At 46.2% G+C, this 16309-nt stretch overlaps 2 protein-coding genes across 2 annotated transcripts in view; both read right to left on the bottom strand.

Moving 5' to 3' along the window:
- LOC138489298 (zinc finger protein 84-like) overlaps nucleotides 1-13588 on the bottom strand; it is a 244906-nt gene extending 231318 nt beyond the window's left edge. Inside the window, exon 1 of the mRNA XM_069616997.1 lies at nucleotides 13487-13588. The gene's annotated coding sequence lies outside the window, so the exon portion shown is untranslated. The remainder of the gene's footprint in view (nucleotides 1-13486) is intronic.
- The window catches only part of LOC138489297 (zinc finger protein 84-like), a 100932-nt gene extending 87243 nt beyond the window's left edge, over nucleotides 1-13689 (bottom strand). The window contains exon 1 of the mRNA XM_069616996.1: nucleotides 13561-13689. The gene's annotated coding sequence lies outside the window, so the exon portion shown is untranslated. The remainder of the gene's footprint in view (nucleotides 1-13560) is intronic.
- Between the last annotated feature and the right edge of the window lie 2620 nt (nucleotides 13690-16309).

Here is a 16309-nt window from a genome sequence, read left to right as displayed (position 1 = left end):
CCTTGCATTACTGCACTAAAAATAAGTTCCATGAGAGTGGCACCCACTCTGCGCTTAAGCCTGGACCCTGCTGATCTGGGCGCCCTTATCTACCCCCCACCCCCACCTCGTACATCTGTCTGCGCAATTGCACGATCTTTAATGTACTAGGCTTAGTATATGTGTCTTCCTCTAAATCCCCTCCCTAGCTTGCTGTGCCTGTATGCATAGGTGCATTGATGATCAACCTATTGTCTTATATGTTCATCTCACCCCTCTCTTTGTCAGGCCCTTCCACTAGTAGAAATGGCCTGGCCTGGTATGCCTAGATCATTCGGAATCTTCAAGGCCTAAGAAGGACGATGATATCCCCTACTTCACTTCCCCTTGAAGTGCTTTGAACCACTTCACTTGTGTATAAGTGCTTTTCAAATAAACAATTACAATTGTAAATGTACAGACTATACAGCTTCCAAAAGGGTAGTGTCCCTTGACAGATGGCAATACCATAAGTGCTCTCAAATTGGTTGGACGTTGGGCTCTGCGGCAGTCCACCAACACTAAAGGGGGTCCCAAATCTGGACAAATAAGATGGAGTTAAAGGAAATGCATGACTTGGGACTTATCAAGGATGTTTTAGTGCCTGATCAATCGCTTCTTAATGTTCTGGGGATTTGCTTTACCGATCAGTTGTGCTTTATTTATGTAGGACCTGTTTGCGAGTTTGCAGTTCCAGGTTTTTGTGTGCAATGCCAATTCAAGATTCACTATGTCCTTTTTTTCCTCAGGTGAACCAATTAATTTCTGTCTGGCATTTTTTTTAAGGCTGATATATAAGTCTCATAGGAAAAGTGGGCCATGTATAATGCTATGTGAACAATACCCTCCTTTCACAGGTGCACAGTATGCCTTTCTCAGGGCTCAAAATGTGCACGCGCCATTTACTAGTGATAACTGACTCGCAGCGAGTAAAACTGGTGTGCAATGTATGTCTGTAGAATTGAGGTGGCAACTTTTAATGGCTTGCAATATTTTGGCATATTGTTTTTTTCTCCTTCAATTTAATAATGTTATTTGTTTTTGTTTTATTGTCTTACTAACCCTTTGGCGCAGTGCATACAGGACAGACTCACTATGTTGATGAATGTTTTTAAAAATGTATTTAGTCATGAGTATGGAATAAAAAGATGATCTTTTAAAATCTTTCTTTATGAATCATGGATTGTATTTGTGGCTCCTGTGAGAAACCTGAAGGTGTCTCATCCACTAGTCCCCAGGGATCTTTCATCCAGGTGGCCATGACACAGCCATCGCTTTTGGATCCAGTTCCTGGATGTTGACCAGTGCGGGAGGATCACCTCGATGAGGGGGTCTTAGGGGAGTGGAAGTGGGACACCGGAAGGTGAGACGTAGTATCCCCTTCCCTGTAACAACTTTTTCCCATCATACCAGTTAGGATGCCTAGGAACTCATCACCTCCTCCCCTTTCCCGACACAAACACTTTCTCACTGACAGCTCACCGTGAAAGAAAACGGACTAACACTAGAGCTGTATACCCAACATGTCCCAATGCAATGTCCACGACGAGGTCGACGAGCAACAGCCTAATTTCAATCTATCAATCTTTCAATCTATATATTCAATCAAGCTCTCTGTATTTTAACTGCCAACATTTACACTCATTTCAGGTGCACGTGAGTATTGGCCCCAGGCAATAAGGGGACATATACTTGAGAAAAATAACAAAAGCCTGTAGTTTCCAGCGGGTAATCCACATACACTCCTAATGGGCACTAGTCCATCCAAAAAGTCTTCGATAAACCTTTTCCAACTGATTAAAAATTTTAATCAAATTTTCACAGAACAAATAAAACAAGCACAATTTAAACAAAATAAAATACTCAATATTGGAGTGTCAAGACTTGTATCTCAACCTTACAGGACTTAACCAAACAATACAGCTTAATAATTAGAATGAAAAATATAAAGGTGCCGAAATAAAATTCATATGCCAACAGATTTTGGATAGTTCGCACAATCCATTTTCAGGGCTGATAGCTGTCCTTCCTTATTGCGTATAAGGCTTGTACATTCTTCCGTCAACTAGAAAGAGGTAATATATTGTCATATTTCATAGGCCTTACAATGGCTTCATTCTCACCAAATTAAGATAAAGCTCATCCAACTGACCTTAAATTCAGTTCATGAGTTCCATCCTGATATAGAATGCAATCAATTACTAAGAGCTCTAATTTCCTTAATTGATGTACCCCTTCTATCCTAGCATAAGCAGTGGTGTGCATTTCCCCGAAGTATTCCTTTGCAGATGTTTCAGAACACATGGGCACACTTCTTCGAGTTCTCAACAGGAAACCACATGTGTTTCTATCCTGTTAAGGACAAACACCACAACGCCTGTCGTTCAAATGGGCTTCTTAACCAATTAAATCCCATTTATGTAGTGTAATCCCGCATAAATATGCAGGAAACTCAAACCTCTTTCTCTATCGTGCCAGGTTCTCCCCCCACACTAATAAAGCATGCAGGGTGTCAAGGCTGCAGCACCACCAGGCCGTCTAAACTTAACGCCTATGTTTCGTGTTACCAAAACATGCTCCCCAGACTCAGATCAATTAACAGTGTGCATAGGCTTTCATGAGCAACCAGTTTACCAAGGTGAAATCTGTCAGGTGGACCATGGGGCAGCAGACCGGCAACACCGGTCGGGCACCCCGCGGCCGTCTTTTAGTAAGTATTTGTTTACATGGCAATTGCCTGTCGGCTTTTGCCTTGTGGTAAGATGGTGGCCCTTTTGGATCGGGACTGTCTCTTCCTGAGAGGGGGATAGTATGTATTCGTCAAAATCACATATGAGATGTCTTGCCCCAGCTCGGCCTAGGCAGTATGTACTGTTCTAATTTATTAAAACATAGATGTTATTTGCGAGTTTTAAATATTATAGTGGTGGCCATTTTGGATTGGGACTGTCTCTTTCCGGGGCGGGGTAGGGGAAAGCATTTAGTGTTGCAAATTCGTCAAATTCCCATTTGGAATGCCTTGCCCCGACCTTGGAGGGCCCGGTATATCCCCATTCAGGGAACCCAGACCCTGTGCATCCCCATTCCCATTCGAGCCCCCATAGGGCTCAATGGGAATGGGGAGCATGCTAACAACGGGCCCGTTAATGATGGGCCCGTTGTTAGCATGCTGGACCGCTCGCGGGACCCGCTAAGGACGCTCGGCTTAGCGGGTCCCGTGAGCAGACCTCGTAATGAGGCGGTAGGGGGTTAACGGGGCTGGCAGCTCTACCGGCCCCGTTAACCCCCTACCGCCAGGGTTGTAATGACCCCCATAGTTGTTATTCACAGGTATCTAAATGTCAATAGTACAATACCAACCCCATTTTAACATGAATTCCATTGGTACTGATCTGGCAGGTTCCTTCTGCTCACAATCTGTTCACATTTTCATTTACCCCATAAGTCTCCCGTTTTCATGTTACCAGATACAATACAAATGTCAGGCAACATCAGGCAATGACTGATCATTACACACACCTGACTTCCATCACACTTCCCCACACGGATAAAAGGCGAAGCACTGAGCAAGGCAAAGCACACAAGGAAACAGCGGTTCCAGTTTAATACGAGGTGAAAGACAGCAAGACCAGGGAGGGATGTTCCCTTGACCTTTTCAGACGGTTACTTTCGCAAACCAGGGGAAAGAAACCCAAGATCGGGAACTAAAGCTGAAACAAACCTGTATTGTGCGTCAGAGGTACCCAGGGTTCTTCCGCGTCGATAACCAAGGCCGGGAGCAATGGCTGCCGCTGTGATACTGTCCTTGGCTCCTACAATAAAGCAATGCCAGTAAAGACAGCACAGCCAGTGAGTCGGAGAGACTGATACCAAACCAGCCTGTGTTAGAACCAAGGTTGCAAGCAGCAACATTGTATGAAGAAATCTAAAGAGATTAGCCCGTGAAACGTATTTGACGGACGACAGGAATATAATTGAAAACCAGAGGAGTGATGGAATTTTGAGGAGGCCAAATAAGATACCATAGACAGAGTGGTCTGGTGCTACGTGGGCGCTCACTCAAAAGGTCTCTCTGAGGTATCCAACTAATTGGCAAATTCGGAAGGGGAATTTTGAGATTGAAGTGGTTCTGCAACGAGTCAAGCTAAATCCAGTGCACATTCGAAAGTCCTCGATAGTTGAATGCGAGCAAAAATTGCTCCGAGCCTGGCTGAAGGGGACTAATTGTGACAGAGAAAGGATCTGAGCCTGGCTGAGGGGGATCCGGGGTGAACCGGGGGTCACCCAACAATGAGTATTCTCTGAATATTATAAAAGGGGCACCTGAGCCCGGCTTGGGGGATCCAGGGTAAGACACCCAAATTCAACACTCGAAAGAGGAAAGGAACTCTGTGTTTATTTTGTTCTTTTATATCAGGCCTTATGAGTCAAGACACTTTTGAAAAGCAAAGAGACGTGCATCACAGAAGGCCCTGATGCTGGTAATGGAACTGTGTCCTTGTGACTAAGAAGCCAGAGTGTGTGCTTTGCTCGAGTGAACCGCCTTATCCCACGCTGAAAGTGTGGGAAGGTCTAACATCCGGACACATCATTTTGGTGAACACTTCTTTCTTTTTCATGAACAATGAACACTACCCCCCACTATGTATGTTTAGCGGTAAGGATTGGTAATAGGTTTTAGTATAGGCCCTATTATTTTGACGAGACTCCATTAGGACTGCATTATTATTATTTGATGGCCGTAGCTTGCTCTCATCTGTAGATTTAGGTTTAGATAGGCATTTATCACACCCTTGTGAAAGTTCAATAAACACCCTTGAACTGTGGTCACTTGCGTCGGTCTTACTGTTGATACCATGCCTTCCTTTCACTCGACTACCTTTGTAGGATTGCCTTGCATCTTCAAACACAAGGGCAGGGTTGTCTGCTCTTTTGCAAGATTGTTCTATATACACACCCTTACTTCCGAGTAGAACCACTTACATAGGGGTGACGCAAAGTGAATATTGTCCTTGATAATAAATACACCATGCCCTTAATAAACCCCCAAACCCGGGTCTGGGTTCCCTGAATGGGGAAATACCGGGCCATTCCGACCTTGGTGGGCCCGGTATTTCCACATTCAGGGAACCCGGACCTGGTCCATCCCCATTCCCATTTGAGCCCCCATTGGGCTCAATGGGAATGGGGAGCATGCTAACAATGGGCCCATTAATGACGGGCCCTTTGTTAGCATGCTGGGCCGCTCACGGGACCCGCTAAGGACGTCTGGTAAAACCAGGCGTCTTGAGCGGGTCCCGCGAGGGGAACTCGTAATGGGGCGGTAAGGGGTTAACGGCTCCGGCACCTTTACTGGCGCCGTTAACCCCTTACCGCCCTCCTCGTAATGACACCCAAGGTTTATTATATGCAAAAATGTGTCTGATAGTCGCGTAGAACCGAACTGACAGAGTTCCTCTACTTTTCAAAGGGTTACATTTTTATATGCTGATAAGCCTTAATTATCAATACTAGCATAATAAGTTACAACATGATCCCTCCACCTTCATTGGCTATCACCTATAAACAATGCTAATTTTCCCCTACAGTCCCTGGGCCGATTGGCCACATCAAATCTAAGCCCACTCCGTTCTCCGTTATACACGTGGTTTACTACATCGTCATGGTTAGCTTCAGCACTAGAATGGGTGAGCACCATCTTATTGGCAAATTGATAAATTGAAACCGTTACATGATGTGCACCCCTCTCACTCAGATACGATCAAAGCAAACTGACGAGCCCAACTCTGCATAAATGGACAATGGGCCTTCTCATTATACAAAACGCCATGGGGCACACAAATTTCATCCCTGACGCTGTGCTTAATTTATTGGCATCATCTCTGCTCCTCCTATCCCAAATCATGCAATGGTCCAGACACGGCTTCCCTTATCTCCTTCGGGCCCCAGGTGCCCAGGGATCACGTGACTGGGACACCACTTTTGAGTCTGAATTTCAAGGATTTATTTTCTTTTAGTTGTGTATCTACTTGTAATTCATATGAAATGGCCGCTCTTTGGGAGGGCAGTAGCGCTCAAAATCTTTGCCTTGCCCATTGGTTTCACAAAACCTCAATCCCTGCTCCCATGAATTTGTCGTGTATAGGGCGGATCCCAACCAACTATCCTCGAAGCTCACATTCCGGTCCCACCCTATTGGTGCGCTGCAGCTGGATACAATTAGCATGTATCTGTGCACCGTGGTTGCCTCTGACCTCAGCTTCTCTCCTAGGGAACAGGAAGGGGGTTTGTTTTTGGAGCTACACTACACAGAGCCGCAACTCCACATCAAGGCATGTGCCCCTTTTTTTCCTAACAAGGCCCTAACTTCCAATATGGAGATACTTCTGCTATGTTGACACGCTGCCCTTGCTTATACTGCAGTACCCATTTGACTGATCTTCCACTTGTTTCATGCCCTTGACAAGGGCATGGCTGCCTCCAAACTCGGGTCCGGCTTCCCTGAATGGGGAAATACTGGGCCATTCAGACCTTGGAGGGCCCGGTATTTCCACTTTCAGGGAACCCGGACCATCTCCATACCCATTTGAGCCCCCATAGGGCTCAATGGGAATGGGGAGCATGCTAGCAACGGGCCTGTTAATGACGAGCCCATTGTTAGCATGCTGGGCCGCTCATGGGACCCGATAATGACATCTGGTAAAACCAGGCGTCCAGAGCGGGTCCCGCGAGCGGACCTCGTAATGGGCCAGTAAGTGGTTAACGGCTCTGGCACCTTTACCAGCGCCGTTAACCCCTTACCGCCCACCTCGTAATGAGGCTCAGGATCTTTAGTACTGCCCTATCTGTAACCTATGCAACAGCAACATGTGTAAAACCCAATGAAAAACAAGACATGCGCCTTTTGTTGCGCAAACCGTGGCCTAGTCCCACAATCTTTCATGCTAGGTTTTTCTCAGCCTGAACCTTTTTGCCTGGCTCGGACGCTGTACGTGCATCCCAAAATTCTTCACAAATAGTTTTTGTACACTAGGAATTTCTCATAACAATTATCTACTGTGTTGTCACGTTTATATATCTGCATATAACCACACCTGTTACCTTACTTAGAATTCTTGATCATTTGGACTTCTCTGAATCAAATGACATGTCTATTAGATGGCATTGAGAAAGCAGAACAAAGCATGCGTAGGACTGATATGAACCTTTAAGAAGCAACAATTAAAAAAACACTTTACAACATAATCTGAAATAATGCTGAAGCTCTCACGTAGGGAGCGGATTAGGGTTTAAGACTTTTTTTCAAGTGCTAACACGTGTCAAATCTGTACTCAGTAGGAGGCAATGATAAAGCACTATCACATGGCAATCCCACCTGGATTCCTTCTTGATTTTGAAGTGCTCAGGAGCAAGCCCATGGAGGAATAAAAGGGGAGCAAAAGTGATAGGTACTATGGGAGTCAGGAGTACATAGGAGCACAGCAGCGCAGCCAGAAGGAATAGAAAATAGCCAAGCAAAGGTGGATGAAGAGCATTAGAGGACAAGGGCATTGTAAGTGGATATACAAGAGAGGAGTGCAGAGGTAGTGGAAAGCAGTGGAGGGAGAGAGGATAGCGGAGAGTGAAGAGAAAGTAGAGGTGAAGTAGGAAGAGATATTACGAATGGAGGTAAAAGCAAGGAAAGAAAGTGAGAAGGAAAATGAGGTAGCAGTCCTGGAGAGTAACGAGAGAGGGGGACAGGAGGGGAGTGAATGAAGGACTGTGGAAAAGGTTAAGACAAGCAGAGGGGAGGAGTAACAAGAGAAGAATGAAGAGAAAACAGATCAAGAGGGGGAAGAAAAGGAAGGAGATCTGTGAAGGAGGCAAGAGAATGGGAAGAAGGGGGACAATGGCCAGAGAGGGGAGACAAAGGACGAGGTAAAGGAGGAATAAGAGAAGTGGGTGGGGCTATGAGTGATGAGGGGAAGAGAACCTCAACACTGTGCAAGCTCAAAGGTGAGGAGGGACTAGATTGCGGCTGAAGGCTAGGAAGACTAACCAAATGAGCAAAGCCCACAATGCAAATGAAGGGGAGAGAAACTGGTTAATCCCAAGGGATTAACATCAGCAAATGTTTCTGAGGCCAGCCCACTTACAAACGACCCAAATCACCAGGGGTTGTGGTGCCAGGAATGTCCCAGGTTCAAGGTGACGAATGCAACAGTCTGACAGGTCCAGCCCATGATGAGAAAGACTTTAAGAGGTGCCATAACACAAAGGTCCACATACCCTCCTCTGCCCACCCTACCTGAGACTGGGTGATCTGTGCTCCGCTGGTTGCTTGCAGATCTACTGCTAGCAAATTGCCCGTCCTCTCCCTTCCCCGTTAGCCCCCACTGCCTTTTTTCTCTGCTTACTGCACAGTCTTCATCCACCATGATTGTAAAGTGCACTGTTGCTTCCCCGAGCCTAGCTCTCCGCTCAATAAATAAACTTATAATAATAAAAATAATGATAAACGTGCGGGGCACTCAAAACCCCCAGAGACTGTTTGCTACCGGAAAGGTAGATTTGTTTATGATTGCTTCAAAGCTTTTCATTCATTACATTAAGCTATCTTTCTAAGTGAGAGTGTGCATGATCAGGCGTGAATCCCTGGACCGCTACGCCTATGGAATTTAGCTGAACCGCACTGATTAGTTCCAACAAGGCTGCACCATGTCTAATGCAGACGGTGTCCTCTGACACCGTCTGCATTAGACATGGTGCAGCCTTGTTGGAACGGCTGACGGATTACGATGGTGGCAGGACTAAGAATGGTTTGCAAATGTCCATATCCTTTCTGTAATGGTGAAGAAGGCTTAAACTAATTGTATGCATGGTTTCCCAGAGCAATGCTAGTGGTTATGTCTAATTTAAAACCTTCCATCCATCATGATTGGGAGAAATACGGGCATCATTGCAAAATTGAGGCATAGCGGTGTGTCGCCCCAAAACAGGCACCTGTGATGAAAACATTTGTCAAACGTTACATATTGCTTGCCCCATAGTAAATTATAAAATTGGAATCCATGTCAGCAACATAAGAGTACAATCTCCCTGCTTAACCCTGAAGTGCTTCCCAGCATCACTTGTATCAGAGCATGGAGCGAGCCCCAGTATTCCCTTGAACAGCACAAACTCATACAGCTGACCCAAAGCAACAAACTGTAAACAGCCCCATTTAGGTTTATGAGGAGTTACCGCTTGTATTGTGTCATTAGCACTGATGTCAGTATTTAAAGCACTTAAACCATCATACATTGATTTGCTACCGCTAGCTCTACCCGGTGTAGCATATGGCGATCTAGCCATCTCTCGGGGTCACTCTCTCTCTCTGTATGTCTCCATCTCCCTGTGAATGAGAGTAGCGCTGTCAGCTGCACACTTGCTAAAGCCACTGCAGCCACTTCTGACAGCAGCACGACCAGAGCAAGAACACATATGTGAAGGAGCGTGTGTTTGATATGCTCAAAAGTAGAATGAGAGCAGCAGTGACAGAGGCATTTCACGAGGCGGCACCGGTCCAGCATTTGGAGAAATATTGTTTTCGAGGGGGTCCTGCAGAAATATTGCCATCGCACTGAGGCTGCATTGGGGAGAGACTCTGCAGATAATGTTGGGATTCTGACAGACATTCGTCCTCATTACAACTTTGCCGGTAAGCTTAACGGCACCGTTGTTTTCAAACTGGCAAAGTACAAGTCGGGTGGGCAGGTGCCCTCCCAGACTTTCATGGAAGCACCAGCACCGTTATTACCGGTGCCATTGTTTCTGTGGTCACCATGGGACTGTATGGTAATGGGGAAGAAAATATTACCGCCACTTAGCTCCCGGTCTGCTGGGACTCGTAATGTTCCAGTGTTACCGGGAAGCTAGTTGCCGGTAACTGTTTGCAAGTCCGGCGGCACCCTGCCGGTTTTATCGGCACGGTTACCGCCGGACTTGTAATGAGGCCCAGGAACCAGAGGACCAGGCTGCAGCGTCTACACTTGTTTACTATTCTCTATTTTGTGTCGCTAGCTGTACCCACGGTATCGTATGCTGATCAAGCGCTCTCTCTCTCGCTGCGAGTCGCATTGTCAGGGGGCATTTTGTATCTTTGTTAATCAGTTCTATTTTTGCATACTGTAAGATTGCCGTTGTGTTCACAGAAGAAACATATCATTGGTTTTAATCTGTGGGTGAACCTTTAAAAGAAGAGCATTTTAAGGGACAAAATGGTATTCTCAACAAAAGCCATAAAGGACGGAAATGTTATAACTGTAGTGACATTGTAAACTGTCTCTTTGGGAGACTGTATACTGTTAATTTCTGATGCTCACTTCTAATATTTTGTAGTTATAACAAAGCACATTATAAAAACCTAGAATAATTATATAAACTATTTTCGGACACATTATCTTCTGGTCGAAGGTGGACAGTCTGATAGACACTTATTTTGCTCCAACAAAATACCTCTATGAAAAAGGAGGAGCAGCAAGTACAACCAATGAGGGTCACTGGCTGAATTGTATAAAATCAAACCACAATCTGGGACTTTAGGAATAACCACAGATGTTTATATTTGGCTAATCTGACATTCATATAAGAATATTATGCTAGAATCACTAAGTACAAAATGCGCACTGGACCTGGTGCACATGTCATTCTTCACAACACGCAACCTAATATTAAGTCTTTTTAACCGTGAACCTATCATATTCCTAACAGAAGCAGGACTGGAGGATAAAGCAGCTCAGTGGGTGTGGGTGCCTCACAGACTTGTGTGCCTATGGAGCTGAGCACATGCTCATTCCCGATGCTCAGGCAGTCTTTGAGAATTACAGATATGTAGGATAGGGTGTCATATCGGGGCGATAGCTGAAGAGGGACCAAAAAGTCTTCCACCTCGGGATAGAGTAAAAAGTGCTGATTAGATCTCTGAATGGGCACACACCCTTGCAGCACCTTTTTTTCCATAAAGGACATCATTATTTAATGTTCCTTTCACTTTCTAACGTTGCCCCTCTGCTTATCTGTTCTATCCATTCTCCTTCATTGTGTATGCTTTCCTGCGTTTACCCTCACTCCATCCGTCTCCATCAGTCTTATTAGGCCCAGTTTTTTTTTTCTGGTCTCTGCCTTTCTGATTGTCCTTATCCTGATCCCTCGATCTTTTTCTTATCGCTGCTACTCCGTCATTGGGTTTCGATTGTTTCTCTATTTAGCTCACTTCTATTTTCAACATTTTGCCTCACTATGTGTTTGTCTCCCCTCCCCGTTTCCTCTTCCCCTTCACTCTTTCATTTCTCCCTTTTCTAGCTCTCCTAATGTTTATCTCCCCCACCTTGCACTTCTTCCGTCTTTTTAGACTCTGCTTTATTTCTACCTCTCCACTCCATCGTACTCTCAGCTGTTTCTGACTCTCTCGCCACACATCTGTTTGTACCTCTCTCCCTGATATACCCCTATCTTATTGGCTTACTCCGCATGTCTCCCAGCCTCTAGAAGCTGTGCCTCACTCCCCAGCCCCGTACTTTCCCTATCCCCTCTTCTGCCTCCCTTCACCTCCCCCATCTCAACAGCTTCCTCCCCATGCCTCCTCTAGAAGCTCTGCTTCACTCCCCAGCCCCGTACTTTCCCTATCCCCTCTTCTGCCTCCCTTCACCTCCCCATCTCAACAGCTTCCTCCCCATAACCCCCTGCCTCTTCTAGAACCTCTGCCTCACTCCCGAACCCCTTACTTTCCCTATCCCCTCTTCTGCCTCCCTTCAACTCATCAGCTGCCTCTCCATACCCCATGCCTCCTCTAGAAGCTCTGCCTCACTCCTGAACCCCTTACTTTCCCTAACCCCTCTTCTGCCTCCCTTCACCTCCCCCATACTAACAGCTTCCTCCCCACACCCCCTGCCTCCTCTAGGAGCTCTGCCTCACTCCCCAACCCCTTACTTTCCCTATCCCCTTTTCTGCCTCCCTTCATCTTCCGCATCCCAACAGCTTCCTCCCCATACCGCCGTCTCCTCTAGAAGCTCTGCCTCACTCCCTAGCCCCTTACTTTCCCTATCCCCTCTTCTGCCTCTCATCAACTCTCTCCCCTCATATCTCCATCTCAACAGCTTCCTCCCCATGCTCGCTGCCTCCTCTAGAAGCTCTGCCTCACTCCCTAGCCCCTTACTTTCCCTATCCCCTCTTCTGCCTCTCATCATCTCTCTCCCCTCATATCTCCATCTCAACAGCTTCCTCCCCATGCTCGCTGCCTCCTCTAGAAGCTCTGCCACACTCCCTAGCCCCTTACTTTCCCTATCCCCTCTTCTGCCTCTCATCATCCCTCTCCCCTCATATCTCCATCTCAACAGCTTCCTCCCCATGCTCGCTGCCTCCTCTAGAAGCTCTGCCTCACTCCCTAGCCCCTTACTTTCCCTATCCCCTCCTCTGCCTCTCATCATCTCTCTCCCCTCATATCTCCATCTCAACAGCTTCCTCCCCATGCTCGCTGCCTCCTCTAGAAGCTCTGCCTCACTCCCTAGCCCCTTACTTTCCCTATCCCCTCTTCTGCCTCTCATCATCCCTCTCCCCTCATATCTCCATCTCAACAGCTTCCTCCCCATGCTCGCTGCCTCCTCTAGAAGCTCTGCCTCACTCCCTAGCCCCTTACTTTCCCTATCCCCTCTTCTGCCTCTCATCATCCCTCTCCCCATATCTCCATCTCAACAGCTTCCTCCCCATGCTCGCTGCCTCCTCTAGAAGCTCTGCCTCACTCCCTAGCCCCTTACTTTCCCTATCCCCTCTTCTGCCTCTCATCATCTCTCTCCCCTCATATCTCCATCTCAACAGCTTCCTCCCCATGCTCGCTGCCTCCTCTAGAAGCTCTGCCTCACTCCCTAGCCCCTTACTTTCCCTATCCCCTCTTCTGCCTCTCATCATCCCTCTCCCCTCATATCTCCATCTCAACAGCTTCCTCCCCATGCCCCCTGCATCCTCTAGGACCTCTGCCTCACTCCCCAGCCCTAGCTCTTACGTTCCTCTATCCCCTCTTCTGAAAATCAGATAACATGAACCAACATAAAAAGTATGGACTATCCCCAATCCAGGCGGGTGGCAACTCTAAAGAGCAGTGAGGACAATTAACAGACAATATTGGCCCCATTCTTAGGGAACACAAACCACCGCCCGCAGCTGCTCTGTTGAGGACGAGTGGGCGTCATCCCAAACAAATAAACAGGATTTCACGGATTCATGGAAGTCTTTCGATTTTATAGGTCAAATTGTTTATGTTTTGCATTTTTTTTTTACTTTTCCTCGACTTACCTCCAATTCATGTCACGGGGAAAAAAGCCCCCCCCCCCTATCTTCCTGGGATATTAACTGTCCACCACGTTGGGGTCAGGATCATCTGCTTCCTCCCCGCCCATTTACTATACCGCTCCCAAAACCCTTTTGCTACCGGGATAACTACTTTCTCGGTCACCTTTGAACTCTGGATGCGTCTAAACAGAGGAACTTGCTGCTGATACGAGGGGCAATAATTGGCAGAATTCTCACCGCCGCAGAATCTTCGAGAAAATCGCGGATCCGCTCCTCGGCTCCACCAGGCCTCCGCGCATGCGCGGAGCTGTTCTACATCTCGCGTATAACGCCAGGCTCAACCTCCTGCTGCCTCTGAGCGCGTCCTGGTGATCAGTGTCTGTGCTTTGCGCATGTGCAGAAGATATCCGTGGTTCCGTGGTTCCCTCCTAATATCTCTTAACATGATTTGATGTGTTTTTTTTTTTTATCTGCGTATTTGGTTTATTCCTAAACCTCACACAATTCATTATATCCATATAAACACATACAAAGGCATAACATAGAAGATACAAAACATTAAAAACTATGGGGTATTAAGTACATAACAAAAGTGTACAATATGATATGATATGGCATTTGTAAAGATATTAGAATATCGCAACCTAAAAACCATTTATATGAATCACCTTTCCCGAAAACATAATTTATTGACCCCCATCTTTTCGTCCACCCTTCCAAACCATCAACAATTCATGTTGAGATACCTTACAATTAATTAATCAACGTTTAAAAGGACCATTCCCTTCAATGAAATCATGTAGTATTTCATGAATACACCCCAGTGCAGCGAGCGATAGAGATATCTGCTTTCCACTTACTATTCTTTGCCAAAAGCGCACCAGTGTATTTATGTACATATCCGCAAGGAACCGTGTTTAGTTCTATAGGTGAGGGTTTTAGAACATTCCGTAAGGAGATGTTCCAATGCCTCAATTTTATCCACCAGTCCCTTTAGTCTACATATTCTTTCTTCAGAATGTTTAACCTGGCTCCCACGACTTCCATAGTCAGAAAAAGATTCATCCTAATTCTAAGGACACTGGACCTCGATTTAGGACATGGAAACTTCTTAAAGGGGAAATTGGGTCAAAAATGTGTTTGTCCCGATCACCCAGGCATGTATTTTTATTAAGCATACTGTAATCGATCTTACATATTTTTTCTATGCATCTTATCTTAGTTTTCCTCACTTTTACACAGGCAAAAACAGACTTGGGCGCAGCCATCTTGTGCTAATCTTATCAGTTGATGCATCGCCCTAAATTCAAGTGTCCTCACAGCAAGAGTACAGATCGCCCGCCCCTGAAACTGCCATCACTAGGTCATACATGCCAACCCTCCCAATTTAGGCGGGAGACTCCTGCATAGCTCTCAACTGACAGCTTTTGGCGGGTGTCACCTGCCTTATAAACAGCTGACTCACCTGCCAAGCCTCCTGCATGCCCATTCGTTTCAATGGGCCTCTCACCCGCCAAAAATAAAATCAGGCGTTTTCACCCGCCTTTGCGACACAAATGGTTGAGAGCTATGCTCCTGATGTTTCAGTGAAAAATATCTCTATTTTTCACGGTCTCCTGCCTAATATAACTGTAGCCCCAATGCATTCCTATGGGAAAATGTACATCTCCTGATTTCTCTGTGGAAATCTCCCTCCCAGGCATACCTGCCTAGACTCTGGGTTTATCCGAGAGACTCAGGGTATTCACGCTCTTCTCCGGGTCTCTGGGGAAGAGTGTGAACTCTCAGAGTTTTCCGCCGCAGACCAGTGTTTAAATAAACACACATGTCTGCAGGCATTTTGCGTTGTTAGCTGTGGCTCGATTTACTGTGGTCATACATGCCAACCCTCCCGATTTAGGTGTCAGACTCCCGATTTTTTGTGTGAAAAATACTGCTATTTTTCACGTTCTCCCGCCTAAAATAATTATTTCCCCAATGCATTCCTATGGGGAAATTGTTGTCTCCCGATTTCTCTGTAGAAATCTCCCTCCCAGGCGCATCACAATGTTGGCATGTATGTGTGGTGGGCCGTGTTTCAAGAGATCTGTAACATTCTGTGATTAAAAGCAGCTGGCAGACAATGCTCAATGCATAGCTCTCAACCATTTGTGTTGCAAAGGCGGGTGAAATCACCCGATTTTGTTTTTGGCGGGTGAGAGGCCCATTGGAATGAATGGGCGTGCAGGGGCCTTGGCGGGTGAGTCAGCCCTTTACAAGGCGGGTGACACCCGGCAAAAGCGTGTGAGTTGAGAGCTATGTCAGTGAGTATCTGTTCATTCATATGGAAAACGGTCCCAGCGACAGACACAACAAAGAGACAGAGACTTGACCCCATGCAGTCAACTAATGTTTCCAGCTTGAACCACACCCAGTAAAAGGACTCGACGCACCAAAAAGAGGACAAGCGCATTGAAATTAGTGAAATGCTACGAGTGCAATACAAACGGCGCATAACCATTTAAAAGGACTCGACGCACCAAAAAGAGGACAAGCGCATTGAAATTAGTGAAATGCTACGAGTGCAATGACAAACGGCGCATAACCATTAAAAAAAAAAATGTATTGGTCATTTTGCGTGCCAAATATATGAATGTAATTCACTTGAGGGAGACAAAATTAAATCCATGGAGGTCTTTTGCAGCTTCTATTCACATTACACCAGTTGGTTTGCCTCAGCAGTCATAGATGTTCCAAAAATGTAACAAACTATGGCTGGACTTAACAATAGGTAGATATGCCTTGGAGAGCAAATGCCTGGCACCCACCTTCAGAGGTTCCCACACATGGCTGCCTGTGTCAAAGAAGTCTGTGCTGTTGATGTGCTGCACCTACTTGCATCGTGTGTGTTTGTCGTGTGTTCTGCTTTTGCGTGTGTCAAGTAGTGTAAGGTTTCCAAATGCAAAAGGCAATCCAAAAATAAATGCGTTTTTTGAGGGCACAGTTT

Source organism: Ambystoma mexicanum, chromosome 9 (genome assembly GCF_040938575.1).
Source record: "Ambystoma mexicanum isolate Mex_15411 chromosome 9, UKY_AmexF1_1, whole genome shotgun sequence".
NCBI classification, from domain to species: Eukaryota; Metazoa; Chordata; class Amphibia; order Caudata; family Ambystomatidae; genus Ambystoma; species Ambystoma mexicanum.
This window is presented reverse-complemented; position numbering and strand designations above follow the sequence as displayed.